The following is a 16,704-nucleotide window of genomic DNA, read 5'->3' as shown; positions in this document are numbered from 1 at the left end:
AGTTTTCAGGCTAGTAATACATTAGCACACTGTTTCCTGGTATTAGAATTAACGCCAGAGCTCACAGAAAACACAATTTTAGAATAAAGCAAAGAGTTTAAATATGGAGTGTGTAGAGAAGGCGCAAAGTCTGTGTAAGGAGATGAAGAAACAGATAGGAAGATACTCAAGCAAATAGGAAATTCAGAACTTCTCAATGTTCACATTACTAGATCCATGCAGTAGTCAAGACTGCTAGATCCAAGCAAGACTACTCTTAGTTGTCCTCAAAATTGCAGGTGAAGCTTCTGTAGAAATTAAACTTGATATTATTTAAATTTTTTTATTCTTAATCAAATGCTATTTCATGTATAATAAATTGGTTATGCTAGGTGACTTCTAAAATAGACAACACCTTTAAGTTAACAGATCTAGAATTCATTTGCATTTTTCTAAAGTGATAAAGGGGATACAAAATAGAAGGTTAAAACATCTTCATCCCCCCATCTTTTCTATATCTTTGGGTTCAAGTATATGTTTTCCAAAATATGGGAGGACAATGCTTTGTACCGAGGCACTGTGTGCCCTTGTCACACACAGTTCTTACTGAGTCAGACCAGGTCTCATGCCGCATTCTAACATTTATATTTGGGGAAATCCATCACTTGCCTTTTTCACTTAATAGAACCTAGCATGGCTACATGTTGGGGAAAAGTAGCCTTAATTTTAACATAGCATGCATGTAAATTGTTCTACTGAGAAAACTTAATGATGGAGTTGTGATTTGATCAGTATTAGCTCCTTACATAAGTGAGTTGTGCACACATGGATTTCCCTTCCAAATCATCGTGCAGTGGCTATAAGACAGCTTTCCTTTAAAAGGGTTACATGGGAGCGTTCTATTTCTCCGAATTGCCAAATTGGTTCCTATAATACATATGCAGCCAGGGAGATTAAAATCATGAGTGCTTGAAAGGCATATGGGGGGGCCTCTCTTCATTCTCTTCCTTCTTTCACTAATAGATTTGATGTTTGCATTTTAAACTCCCATTTTTTAATACGAGGTCACACACTAAGGAGCCCGATGACTGAGATCAGGCATCTGTCCTGGGTTTCTGGCCTCCAGGATCTTTTTACATGGGAGGCAAATAAAACTGGAAAGAGGTAAAATAGAAGTAAAATCTAGTATGCGTTGCCATTGCAGAGCAATTCACCACAAGTTTGGAGGGTGTAATCTCACAGGTTGCATGAATCAAAAGTTTTGGAATCAGTTGGTTACATCCTCAGCAGTCTTATTAAGATGCAAGCTCTTATGATACTCTGTCCCTTTCCACTCTCTGGGCTCACTGGCAATATTTACTTCCATGGCAGTTATCAGTCAAGAATGTACCTCATTTATTGTAATTCTGATACATATATCATTGCATAAGTTTTCTCCCAAAATAATAGTTAACCTCCTTGTTGAAATCAAATTCCTTTGTCTGTTGCCTCAATTCTCTGTTTCTTCCCTTTCAATCCCCTCCCCAAATGTACAATTTCTAATTAAAACTCAGTTGTTTAGGAATTCCCACTCTTAATAAGATTTTCTTGAAATTTTAAAATTTTTTGCAGGGGAAAATATTACTATAACATGTATTACTGAGATAAATGTGTATTTTCTCATTCATTAAGAATAACATTAAGGTAAAAATATTCAAATCTCTTTTTCTTATTTTCTAATATATGCATATAATGCACTATTTTGAACTCTTAGATGTGGTGAGAAATGTCAATGAATTGACAAACTCATCATCACACTACTGTGAAATAGAGCATCGGAATTTCTTCAACGCAGATGTAAGTTACCCACGGTCATCAAACTTTATCTATCCCTTTTTTCTCCCCAATGGGCCCCATATTTGACTTGCCCACACAGTACTATGACCTTCTATGAGAATTACTTTTTTGATTTCTTCTGTGAATGACTTGCTTATTTTGCCTAAACTAATGATAAGCAGATTCACCCATGTTGGCTCATATAATTGGACTTTGTAGTTTTATGGCTAAGCAGCCTTACATTGAATGAATGCATTACATTTTCTAGATTCATTCACAAATACAAGCTTGACAATAACTAGTAAAATCAGAGTATTATTTTGTAATTCAATTTCAAAAGTCAATTTGATTGGACACGCATGAAAAAAACCTTTCAACTTTGTCTCCCAAGATAATTTAACTATCATAATTATCTTTCCTAGACAGTCCATACTCAATCTAAATAATGTGTTAAATATTATATTCCAGTTTACACATATGCAGAAATAAGTGGTTAGATAAATGCAAACATATCCTATCTTTCTCAGCAAACTTTTTTCTTATCAAGTATCTATACACACATATGTATTGTCTTAGATTCTAACAGTTATAAAATTACCTAGTAGGTAAATCATAATTTGTATCAAGTAGCATACTTCTGTCTATTGCATTTTTATTGATCCTACTATGCAGTTTGTTCAATTTTGTAAATCATGTCTATCTTTAAAGTAAAAGTAACAATTAGATAAAATTAAGTACATTAAAGTGCTATAGAGTTTTAAAAATAGATGGCAAGCACCATGGAAGAACCAAGTGAGACATATTTATTTCTATTTAGACATTTTCAGTGTTCTATTTATACATATTTTATTCAGTTATAATTCAAGAACGGCTTTGCCGAGTCAACAATATTTGTCTTTGGCTGTCTTTTACCATTCACAGAGTCTAGACTCTTTAAGATTTTTCTATATGTTCATTATTTTTCTAAGAAATCTTCCACTCAAGAAATTAACATGATGATTGCCATGTCATAAAACTTGCTTATGGCAAATGGCTTAAAATAAGCATTGTCACTACCTTTCATGTTTACCCAAGAGCAGAGAAGAAAAGTTGATTCCTCTGTACATTTTGTTCAGCCAATATATTGTATTTGCCACATCCTGTAGCCATCCTTATGCAGATGTTACTCAGCTGTATTTGCAGCAGACTCTCCAATCTCCAATCATGGGGAAGTTGGATGAGCCAGGAAGAAGAATGCAGACTATGGCGGGTGTGCAATAAACATCACAGTGAGAGAAAAATGTCAGCAGAACATCCTCAGATTCATTTGCCACATCTTTCATACCTTCCGAAGGACAAAAAGAAAAGAATGAGTCGCGTTTCTCCATGAAATAAACCACTTGAAACTCTAATGTCAGCATCCATAATTCACAAGTGAGGCTTACGTGGATACCGTTTTCCTGGATGACTGGGATCCACTGGGTGGCACATTGAAGTTTGTGCACACAATTCATCTGGTAGGAAAAATGTGCATCTTTTGTTATTGTTTTTGACTGTGTGTACACATTAACAAGCCCTGCATTAAAAAAAACAAAGAAAGCCCTCTTGAATTACAAACTAATTTGACTTGCTGTTTTAAAACTGATGGGATAATTTTGTCTTTCAAATTCATTTCATATTTTTTGTTCAATAAAATAAAAACATTATCTAAAATACCTTGTCATTGAACTTTAATTATCTAAATATTTTACCTAAGACAGCAAACTTAATTTTTTTTCTACTACCAAAGTTGACTTTTGGGTAATAATATCTAATTTGCTCCAAGTAGGCAAAGTATATTTTAAGACCTGTAGTTAGTTGTGTTTATTATTTAGGAACAGTTCTCTGGTCAGTCAATCCTTTCAGCTCCTCAATCCTTCTGAGTGTCTGGCATCTGATAACTTTTCACAATAAGAAAGACAAAGTATTTAGAGGAGAGGTCTTTATTCTGTAGTTTGCTTAACTCCCCCCCCCAAAAAAAAAATTTAGCGTCTGGAGTCAATAACTAACTGATTTAGTTACACGTTCTATGTAGAGATCATTTACCGTTAGAGTTCATGATTTAGCAGACCTGATTTTGATTTATCACAAATACACTGGTAAGTATACTAGTTAATTTTCTTAGTGATGTGATTAAATTCCTGACTAACAGGACTTGAGGGAGAATGTAGTTTATACCTATTTTACTTCAGTCCATCATAGCAGGGAATGTCAAGGATCTGGTTGCCTTGTATCATAGGCCAGGAAGGAGATAATGCCTTCTCGTTTTTATTAGGTTTAGGAATCTAGACTATAGGATGGTGCTACCCAAACTTTTGGTGTATCTTCCCACTTCAATGATCCCGTCTAGACATCCTCATGGACAAAAAATGCCAAGGAGATCCTAAGGTCATAAAGCTGACAGTATTAACCATTTCATTGTTTAAAGATTTGATAAATTTTTGTCAATAAATGCTCTTAATGTAGTACACTTATGAATTTGGTAGCCTATCTGTATCAAACCTAGGGGGAAAACCTTTACAACTTTCCACTTTCCTCATTTCAACTAGAATGTTTTCCTTGATCTCAAACAGCACACTTAGTACACTCAGACACTGGCCCACTGCAGGGAACTCACAGGAATGCGACAGGATTTTTGATTTTTGTAAGGAATGAAATGACAACTTGATACACCTGTTGAAAGAACCTGGGTGGCAAGTATCTAGTTAAACAGTATTTCTACATGGCGCCACATCCCTTCGACATCATTGTGTCCTTACAAAGCTGCGCTCAGTGGCCCCTGTAGGCAAAACAAGCTACTTTTAATTCATTGTGTATTTAAATAATCGTCATGATTTAACTTGATTCTATTGGGGAATTTGTACATTCACTGATAGCTGCATGAGGTTACTAACTAATTATGTTACAAGTGAAACAACATGGTATTTAAGTTTTTCTATATATTGTTTTCATATAGTTATTAAAGATTAGAGTGAAGTTACTAAAGTTAGGGCAAAATACTCCTTTAAATATTTAGACTCCACTTATTTTTTGTCTATAGTTCTATGAAGTCATTATATAGAGACGAGGGTGTCTGTGAAGAGAGCACACATGATACCTTTACAGATGGTCATATCTATTTGTCCACAAGCTTCAAATGACCAAATTTTGTTTGCTGTTTCATTTTTTCCCTCCTGTTATAATACCTGATGTATCATTACCACTCAAATGCTCATGTTGAATATTTTTATTCGGTAATCAAATGACAACAATTCTCTGTTGCAAAAGCCAGCTGCTACTGCAGGTATGGAAACTAAAGGGAAACTAAGTGTTCCAAGAAAGGTCTGTTTTCTTAGCGAAAAAAAAAAAAATTGAGGGTTTGTGCAAATTTTGAGTGGAAAATCAATTTTGGCAGAGCCCTGAATCTATTATGTGAACAACTACACATTTTGATCCTTTCAAGAATAAGAGAACGCAATTTTAAAATCAGTTTTGTGGGCTGCTTCTGCCTGGGTGAAAATTGCTCATCAAATGTGAAATAAAACTATATGGAGGTCAGAAAGGCAAGTAAGGTCTTCCTATGCATGATTATAAAAATCTCTTTAAAAATACAATTCAAGAAAAAGCCTGTCCACTCTCTTTAACCTTTTCTCAGAAAATGGGGCAGTAAATATACCAGAATAGGTAAAGAAGTATGTTTTAGTGACTAAATATTCCAGATATCATTTGCTACATGATACCCAACCCTCAAACAGTGTTTTAACATGTTTCTCTCTAGATTCTGTGGCTGGCTGGAGTCAAGTGTTCATGTTTGGTCCTGGGAGTCTAACATGAAATTTCAAAAAGAGGATTTTTCTCATCTGGTTTTCTGGAGGACCAATGTGTCAGTTTTCACCTGAATGTTTGGAGGACTAATGTCCTTATTCACTACTGGTCCTTAAGATGGAATGATTACATACCTAATAGCTTACTAATAACACTGATTTTTAGTATCAGAGTTTACAGGTATGCATTGTATTCAAGGCCCAACTACAAGATTTTTTTTTTAATTCTAGCTTTGAAAATTACACAAGGATCTTTTTCTCTTTTTTTTTAATCTTTGTACCGTATTAACTACAGGCATATCAAGGTGTCAATTTAAATTAAATGAAGACTGAGGTATTTGGACACAGAGACAGTTGGCAGATATGGGGATTTGAGGTTACCTTTAAAGATTACTGGAAAATTGAAGGTAGTATTACATTTTTAAGATGATCACAATGCAAAGAGATAATTGACAGCAAGATTTGTTCCACGAATGAGAAACTGCTCCACTTTGAAGAAATCCTTCATTAATCCCTGTGTTAATGAGGAGTGAAATAGTTGGCGAAGACCAGGGTTGGGCGCTTTTTCGATCTTGGACAACATGGCAATCTGTGGTTAAATGAGCTTGGCCTCCAATTTTTGAGGGGTTGGTGGTGGTGAGGGGGGAATGAACATACCTTTTCTTGAGCATATATTGGAATTTTTTGAAATAAATTAATTTTTAGGTTATAATTATTTAATTTCCTCTTCCTTTTCTTCATTCTAAGACCTCCTGTGTATATCTCTACCCTCCTTTTTTATAGCATCAATTTATGTATAAAAATTTATGCTTATATTTTAGAAATATGAGATATATTTCATATATGTAAAACCTGTGTTTACATGTAGTAAATACATAAACACAACTTGCCTGTTACTTGTATGTATATGTTTTCAGTGTTGACCATTTGGTATTGGATAATTAGTTTGTGTTCCCTTCCCTAAGGAAGGTAATTTTTCCTGATTTCAGTGTTCCCTAGCTGTCTATAGTTCTTTGTACAGGACTGAGGGTCCCTGAGCTCCACCTGATCCATATTAGCATCGTTTCTATTGCTATCCTTAAAACATCTCTTTCTCTTCTACTCCATTTCTATTCCTTTGTGTCAGCCCCTCATTCCCAGAAATTCCCCTCATCTCCCAGGCACATCCTCCCCACCCTCCACCGCCTACCACCCCTGCTCCCCAGCCCCCCCCCCCCAGTGGCAACACCAGCCAGGACCTCACTCAACTATCATCAGAGAAGCTGTTCTTTAATCAGATGGGAATTAACACAAAGACTCACAAATCAACAATGTGAAGAGAGTGTGTAACTTTGGAACACTTAGCTTGAAATGGAACTTCTTCATCAAAGCCTCTCCCCTCGGGGCTCAGAGATCTCTTCAGAAGAGGAGACAGAGAGACCATGGAAACCAAAGTTGGTGGATGACTACATGTGTCTTCCAGACACAGCTGGACTGATACACATATGAGCTCCCAGAAGCCATAGCATAAAACATAGGCACAGTACAGTTTTAAACATGACTGGGTCTCAGTGCTGAACGAGGAAAACAGCCATGGGCTCCAAGGCCTAGCCGAAATTAATTCCCAGTGGAAAAAGCAAACGATAGTTTTCTCTAATATATTTTCTCAAATATAATCTCCTGGGTATATTAACCACACTTCAAGGTTGGTCCTAATGAGCCAAAGCAAAATTAATTCATGGATATTGTAGAATTTTGGTCTCATTTTGGCTTGTTTGGGTTGTATATGTGTGTGTTTCTTGTTTTGTTTGTTTTCTTGTCTTTTAAAGAGAGATAGGCAGTAGGGTTTAACAGGTGGTTAGGATCTAGAAGGTGCTGAGGGAGAAAAAGCATGAACCGAATATATTATATGAAAATGCTTTATAATTAAAATAGAAGCATCTCTATAAAGAAAGAAAAGACACCTCTTTACCATATGCCTCAACCTGTGAAACATGAAGTATCAGAGCCCTGAATGATCACAGTTACTGTTCAAACCAAAAAAAAATTGTTTCACATTTACTAGTGGAGAACAAAACATTGAAGTTGCCTACAAAACACAATAATAAATAGATTAAAATATGAAGATAATACAAATATGACCAGGTGACTTTTTGTTTTAAGAGAATAATGATTGATGTTTGTTATGCATGTAGGAATCTACCTGGGAACAATAGTTAATATGTAGCTTGGGTCATTCTTGTGGATTCTTAGGAATTACTCTAGCACCAGGTTTCTCCCTAACCCCACAGTGGCTCTCCCTATTAAGATATCTCTTCATTGAGCTCCTACTGTGTCCCTCCCACAACTCAGCCATTTTCTTGCCTCACATTCTCGTCCCCCGCCCCCGATCCCCTTACCATTCTCTTACCCCCAGTCTACACAGTAGATCTCATCTAATTTCCCTCCTCAGGGCGATCCATGTGACCTTCTTAGGGACCTCCTTATTACATAGTTTCTCTGGAGTTGTGGATTATAGTCTGGTTATCCTTTGCTTTCATCTAATACCTACTTAGGAGTAAATACCTACTGTGTTTGTATTTGTCTTTCTGTGTCTGGGTTAACTCACTTTAGATTATTTATTTATTTATTTATTTGGTTTCTTTGTTTTGTTTTGTTTTGTTTTGTTTTTCTAGTTCCATCCATTTGCCTGCAAATTTCATGAGATCATAATTTTCTACAGCTAAGTAGTACTCCAATGTGAGGGGCATCTAGGTTGTTTACAAGTTCTGGGTATTATGAATAATGTTGCTGTGAACATTTTTGAACAAGTGTTCTTGTGGTACAATTTAGCATCCTTTGAGTATATGCCCAAGAGTGGTATTGCTAGGTCTTGAGGTAGATTGATTCTCAATTTTCTATTACTTCAAAAAAAATCATTTTGCTGTAATTCTCTTTGCCCTTTCCCCCTATTACTTATTTAAAATTCACGACAAACTTCAGTCATCTGCTTCTCCAGCTTTATGATATTTTACAGAAAAGAGCAGCATGTCTTAATTATATATTCCCATGTTCATTATCAAGAATAACACTTGAAATGTAACTGTTTCAATGCATAATTAAATGTTTTATTCAAACGGACTTCTTTATTTTCAGTTTATCTATTTTAGTAAGCTTATAACAATAAGAACAGATAGTTGATTTTCACTCTGTGATTCTGTCATCTATCATCTATCTCTATCACATATGTGATCATGAAGTCTACAATCTTCCTACAATTTACCAGAGGTAAGCAGAGGTAGCCCCAGAAAGTTAGTACTGCAGACTATAACCTGAGTCCTGAGTTCTGAGTCCTACAACTGGCATGGGGTCCAGTTCAGGTCAGTGTGAAGCTCAGCAGTGAGGCAGAGAGGAAATGTTCCTTTACTACACTTAGTTATTTTTAGGTCCTCAGTGGGATAGAAAATATCTACCTGCAGAGACAATGTTCTTGCCTTTTCTGAGTCCCCTCTGGAATGTTGATTTCCTCCCCTCCTCTGGAAATGCCTTCACATATACCCAATGAATAATGTTTATACATGTCTCTAAATATCCCAAATTAGAATTACCCATCAGAACTCTGCATAAACTCTGTGTAAGCTGATGGGTGTGATTCAAACACTGAAGAAAATAATTGTTCTGTATCAGTAAAGTATTGTAACTAGGTTTTTTAGATAAGGTCACATTCTATAGTCCAGACTGGTCTTGAACTCATTGCAATTCTGCTATCTGTGCTCCATAGTTTTTAGGCATGGCATCCATTTTTATAAACATCTTTCTCACTAGAATTTGGAAATGAAGCATTTATGAATTAGGCCCTGTGTTCTCTGTGTAAAACAATAATTTGGTTTACTGTCATATGGGAAAATAATATATCTGGTTCCTACAAGTCATTTTCTGGCCTGTTTTCATCTGTAAGCAAAGGGTTACATTTCTCACACGACCCAACTGGACTCCTTTTTCACCTTGAGCTATAAGAGTTTTGCTCTTATCATTATAGACAGAGTGGAATGAGATGGGGAATAATCCTTTAACAAAAGCTATTCACAAAAGAGTGTGAGGTTTCAGACCTGAGTCCCTGTGATAGTCTTCCATACAAATCTAGTATTAGCTTATTTTTCAAATATTCTGAAGGATGAGAGCACATCTTTTCAGGGTAATGTAAGTTCTTTTACAAGGACTGTTTTGAGCTATATTCCAGTGAGATAATAGACAGAGGGGTCACTTTTTCTTCTCCTCATGTTTTTTATAGAAACAATTCCACAATATTCGATATGCAAAATTCTGGTCTCTACTTGTGGTTACTCTAGTGTAAATAGAACCACAGACATAAGAATCACATGATAAAACATGGGACATGTTTAAAGAAGTAGATGCCTTTTATTAAAAGTTTTATTGTGAAAAACATTAATCTTAAACTTTTGTTGTATTTTGCATTCTGTCTCGCTGATTAATACTCAGAACTGTTGCTAATAGACTTCTCTAATTAGCAAGGATAATATTACCTACATCAATATGGCAAATGTTCTCCACAAAGCCAAAAATTTGCAGAAGTCACCCATAGGCAAAATGCTAAACTGCAGTTCATTCATGGTGGCTGGGTCTCCCCATGATTAGAAAAGCTACTTAAAACGATGAGAGTGTCTGCTGTTCAATGCTCACTTTGTACACAATCTGAGACCACACAGGTCCTCTGCTCTGTGGCCTATGGGGTTAGGACCGCATTTTGTTTGCTAAACTCGACCACTACAGTGCAGAGAGATCTAGGATGAATAGATATAGGCTTTGGATTTTATTGTTTCCCCTTAATTCAAGATATTGCTCTGCCTTATTATTGCAAGTCAAGGAAAAGCATCCTGATGATCCAATGCTATTCAGAAACATGCCCTAGAGAAGATGTTATACACAGGACAGTAGGTATTCAATAACTAACAGTGTATTTCCACTACTGAATGATAAAAAAAACTGTCATTAACACACACACACACACACACACACAAAGAGAGAGAGAGAGAGAGAGAGAGAGAGAGAGAGAGAGAGAGAGAGAGTGCTGTGGTAGATAGCCTGTTCTTTCCAGTTTCAATAAATGTGAAATTATAACATTTTTATTTTTCTTCAAAAACAAAGGAAGTGGCTAATTGAGAATTTAAGCCCTTAATTTAATGATTATAATTTAAAGATATATATTTCATTTGTGAGTGGGTGTGTGTACACTATGTGTGTGGAGTGGAGGTGCTTATGGAGGCAGAAGATGGCCCCAGATTTCTTGAAGCTGGAGTTTGAAATGATTTCAAGCTGCTGCCCTATATAGTTTGTGGGAAGCAAACTCGGGTCTGGAAGTGATCTTAAATGATGAGCCATGACTCCAGCCACTGCTCATTAGATTTTGTATAATCTTTCCAGGTATATATATATATACCTGGCCATGGAAATGTTTAATTAACTCTTTATGTACTATTACAGCAGTAACTTGCAAAACCATTTTAACTCTTATTTCTGTTTGAATAAGGGTTTCTAGAACATACAGCCTCCTGTTGGGTTTGTTTGTTTGCTTTTAAAGAGAAGGGCAGAAATTCTTGATGTTGAACAAGAGCATCTTCAACGTGTCTGTAGTTTACCTTGAGAGCAATTTGATAGGAGTCAATGAAGACAAATTATAGTCCAGGAGGGTCCCGTGCTACAGTGAAGGCGAACTATGGAAGAAGTGAGCTGCTGAGCTCGTATTGTGATGATTGCAGCTGTACTGCGATACATGGGACAATGGAGTCTGTGTTTGAGTTTTTTCAGTACGTTGCTTCTATCAGATCTGGGAGAAATAATACACAGACTAACGATTAACCAACCCCAGAATAGATTTTGAGTTATTCTTCAAATTTATTAATTAAAAAAGAGAGCAAATTCTAACACATTTAGCTTTAATTTCTTTGAAATGCTTTTTTTCTAAATTCCTGAAATAAAAAAATTGATGAGAATTATAACTGAATATGGATTGATTTTTAGTTTTTGAATTTTGCAGCATTGATTTGTATACTTTTAAATATTTTATTTAGTATATGGGTTACAAGAAGTGATAAATATAAAGTAAGGATATTCAAAAGATTAACTATAAATGTTTAAAAAATTCTTACCAGTCAAAATATAACTTAAACGTTGCAGCTGCTAAAGTAAATGATAGAAATTTAGGTACTAAGTTCCTGACCTCTGTGAATGTTCCAAAGAAAGACATCTGAAGAGTCAAAACTGACATCCATGCGTGAAAGAATACATGAGATGCTTATCTTTATAATTCTGGGCTACCTCACTCACAATGATTGCTTTTAGCTTCTTCCATTTACTTGAAAATTGCATAATTTTATTTTCTTAGTAGCTGAATAATAGCCACCGTGTGCATGTCACGTTTTCATTATCTACTCGTCAGCTGATGGACATCTAAGCTGCTTTTGTTTCCCAGATATGGCAACTAGAGCAGTGATGGGCATGGATGAGCAAGTACCTTCGTAGTAAGATGAAGTGTTCTTTTGAAACATACCCAAGCACAGTGGGGTTTGAAATGTGTTACCCTACACCTGCAGGGAGATTCCTCCCACAACCACACATAGATGCATACATACCTACATAGATACATACATACATAGATGCATACATACATACATATATATATATATATATACATAGATGTATGCATACACACATACACTAAGGTGTCAGCAACTTGGTTTCTCGTTTTGAGCAGTTAGCCAATGGGGTTCCATAAATCTCCCAAGCAATAGAGTGTATTGTTAATAGTTTTCGCTAACCTCAAAAATTTGAAAATATGACCCTATTCCTGAAGATGTCACATACCTGAGTCACAGAACATGGAGAACTCAGGCTGGTATTCACATGGGATCTTCTCTCTATTGTTTAGATTCTATAGCTGGAAGCTACTACGAGAGAAAATTAATCATCGGACTCATCCCCTGCTGTGAAATTGTAAGCTACAGCAATTGCTGTCCTGATAAGGTATGCCCACTGGTGCGATGGTGGCACGATTTTATGAAAATAATCATCCACTTTCTGGTTGGATATAAGATCTGTTTCATTACAGAGAACTGATACTTAGTACTGTTAATGTGGCCAATAGCCTATGGCTTGAGAGATCATAGGCCCTAAGAGAGAATCTAATATTATGATCTTGCTAAGTGGACAAAGTATGTAAAAAGCAGGGTAATTTTACTATCAATGCCTTACTGTTGTACTTATAGATCAGCGTATCTCCCAACTCTAATCAGAGAAACTTCTATTTGCACTGGATGTCTATTAGCATGAAGATTCTCAACCAGTCAGTGTGCAGAGGGTAAGTGTCTGAGGTGCTCAGACTTCAGTGTACAATCCATATCAAGTCCTGTGCCTGACAGATTCTGAACATTTGTGGAATTGTGGGAAGAAAGATCTGAAGAGCCAGGTGTAGTGGATAGCACAAGGGAATAACAGGGCCCGCAGCAGAGTTGAATTCTCCTCAATAGAGGCAGCGTGCAGAACACTCGTGTAAGTTCAAACCAGACAAAATCCCATCAAGGACAGGGAAAAAAGTGGCTACAAAATCCCACCGCTGGCTAAGGAGCTGTTAGCATTTAGTGGTTGTTGGAGGAGGGGGTCCATTTTCTCTAAGGATGTCACTTTTGGTAGGTCATTTGCAAGTGTAGTTGGGTAACACAAACTGGACTCTGCGGGAGTAAAAAAGGCAGAAAACTCAAAATTGTGAGGATAGGGAGGATGGTGTGGAGAGAGCATGGGACAGGCTGGGGGATGATAGAAATCGCTGTTTTTAATTTATACTGTGTTTTATATTGTGATAGTAAAATAAAATTGGGTAAGGAAAAGGGGAAGGTTACGGTTTAATAATGCTGGAATCGTGTGTGAAGTCAAACAGAGCTGAGGGGCATTTATTTGTCAGACATAAGCTCGCCGCGGGTGACCTCCCTTCCCGATGCGCCACCCTACCTGTGCATCTGCGCATCTGTTGTCGCAACGCCAATGACTAGACGATGTGTGTCTCTTTTCACTCATTGTCGGCTGCCTCTAGCCAGCCCCATCCCTAGTGACTCTCTTCCTAGCTGTGCTCCTGGACACAGGCCGGGCCCTCTAGGACTGTTTCCCACTATTGCTCATTGTCAGGTAAGTATGGGAACAGGAGGTCCCCATGGAGAAGTCCTGAGTGTCAAGGAACCAGGGAGAGAACCCTGGAACATGCGGAGAGACTGATCAGTAAGAGGACGGACAAGGAAGTTAGACTGTATTAGGTTAGGCAGACTCACTGGATGTCCTGTGGAGTATCTCACTATGCTTTCTTTATATTTTCTGTGATAAAGAAAGGCTAGCATTTTAAAAATACATGCCTTTATCTATCTGCCACATATCTGTCTGTGTGATGTGGCCAGTTATCTCTGCATTTATCATTTTACATCCACATTTCTAAAGTGTATCTTCTATGCAAGTCCTGCAAGTGGGTCTACTTCTGTCAACAGTGGAAATAATCATCTCATTATTTACTGCTTTGAGAAAATGTAAAATAAGTGCATGAGCCAGATAGGTTGTGAGATCATGTTTCACCTTTGTAGGTGGTTCAAAGCTGTTGTTTGCTGAATGACTTGTATAAACCAGTATTCTTAAAGAGGTTGAACCGTCCCAAGGCTAAAATTCCCAGATTTATCCTCCATCTGCCAAATGTTATGAACAGCAAGTTGAAAGTGGACCTGCTGTCACTGTGACCCTAGCTGACCTCTTAATTTCTTGAGTTCAAGTCCAATTAACCTCTAGGAAGAGGCACAACTGTTCTTAGCAGACAAGTCAATAGAATCCAATAGTAATCATTTCATTTTCTGCCTTGTCAAAGAGTGTCTTCCCACCTAACCCACCTCACACAAAGGCGGTCATTTATCACCGTTTAGAAAACTGTACTGTGTCTTATCCTAGTCCTGCCTGAAGTGCATTCATCAACTGCACAGACAGGGCACGGGTATGCTGTGAGAGGGCTCTAGGGAGGAGCTGCTGTAGCCCTGCCAAGTCTGGGCAACCTGTTGGTGCTCTTTGGATATGTACAGCCTAAGTCTAGACCCAGACAGAAGTGGTCAATAGGTAATGCCTTTCCTTCAGATAAAGATAATTCCCATCTGCATTACTATATAAAGAAAACCCTCTTTCCCAGGGTAGTCAGGTGATGTTTTTGTTTTAAGGACACTCGTTTTTAGAGAGGATGGTTAAAAAAACCACACTAAAAGGGAATAGAGATGTATATACAAAGAGGCATCCTCATGAGTGGGCTTTGTAACAAAAGTTATTTGGGTTGTTGACATAAATAAGAGTTTTTCAATAAATTTTCCAGATACCATAATTAATTCAGTCACTCGTTCTAATACATGTATTACTGTGAGTGACTTTAAAACACAAATTTGTTTTTTTTTCTATAAGTGAAATATTTTACTCCAATGTTACTATAACTTCAACATTTGGGTCATTAGAAATTGAATTTTAGAAATAATCAAGAGCGGGTGATATTAGGGTATTTCTAATATACCTGTTTGAATTAAACGTCAGTATGAGAAGCTGACAATTTATATTCCCATGACAGGGTTATATGCTCTGTACTTATCAATTTTATTTATGTTAATATAAGGATGTGAGAAACTAAGTTTTGAGAAAATATATAGCTTTTTTCCTACTTTAATAGACATTTTAAAAATTTAAAAATAACATTATCCTACAGTCACTTTTATTTTTTCTACATCTGCTTTATAAGTACTTCCTCTTAGGAGGAAGATGTAGCAGGCTCCACAGTGTAAAATACCTTCCTTGGCTCTCTAGAGCAGAGGCCTGAGGAACTATCTTCTCTGCAAAAAGGCTTTGCTGTCTTACACTGGCAATATAGTTCCATGTGATGACTAAACCACTGAAACAGGACTAACGCCTAGAATGTCCTGTGTTCGCTAGTAAGACTTACTGGGTGAATTGAATTTTCTCTTTAAATACCCAGAGCCTAGGTTTTCTCAAATGTTCATTTTACCTTCAGCCTCATCCCATTTCACATTTTCTTTGGGTCCGTATGTGTGTGTGGATAGAACTCAGAGCCTGGAAGGCACATCATCCCAATATCAGGACCTGAGTCTCAGAGAGGACAGCAGCGTAGACAAAGGAGTTGGTGTATTTGACATGGGTGCTAAACTACAAAGTCTTGTGCTGTCTTGTAACCACGAGCAGGACAGGTGATCCGAGTCAGGTTTATGTGGCCTAAGTGTCCAATTAAAAGGAGAAAAGTTCCCTTTGGCACATGAAGCTCCATATGTCTCATGACATGAGGGACCCTAAGAAAATAAGTGGATATTGAAACTTAGGCAGCTTCTGTATTACTGCCAAGATTTGAAATGTTGTTTCTGTAAATTAAAATATCATCCTAAGATTGTTCACGTGCATGAGACACAAAACAGCCATACAAAAATCTTTATAATTTAGTTGTTCGGTTTCCCACTGCCTTGTATTAAAAGCTGCCTAATAGAATTTATAGTTGGAGAAACCTTTTAGGCAGCACTCTTTGTATTTTTTATTAAGTCCAAATTCAGAGAATCTACTTAATGTCAATTTCGTTCCCTGGTTATACTAGCAGTGTATTTTACTTTAAATCTGCAGGGCATGGTGACAAATTGATAATTGACCCCAAGGCCATTATAAACAGAGCACCTCTGTTTTTCATTAGTACAGTAATATCTAGTCATAACGGTAAGAAGTCTCATGCTAATTTTGCCTTGAGAAGTGAACAATCAAGAATTCACAGGGCCTAAGACACCCGTTTGAAAGAAACAAAATTCTGGTTGTGAGCAATAACAGAGAGGACAATTTTAGGAACTTGTGATTAGAAACATCCTCTGAACTGTGTTTTATGTTGATAAATTGACTATTAATGGCTAGGTTTACTTCTGAAAATGTCCAGATGAGAAACAAAGGAAATAATATCTAAGAATACATTTCCTTGAGATATTTTTATTTAGAAATGTACAAACATAATTGTCATTTCCCTCCCACAGGAGAAAATCTTTTCCAAATGTTCATTCATGTAGAG

The sequence above is a fragment of the Phodopus roborovskii genome, unplaced genomic scaffold (genome assembly GCF_943737965.1).
Source record: "Phodopus roborovskii unplaced genomic scaffold, PHOROB, whole genome shotgun sequence".
NCBI classification, from domain to species: domain Eukaryota; kingdom Metazoa; phylum Chordata; class Mammalia; order Rodentia; family Cricetidae; genus Phodopus; species Phodopus roborovskii.
This window is presented reverse-complemented; position numbering follows the sequence as displayed.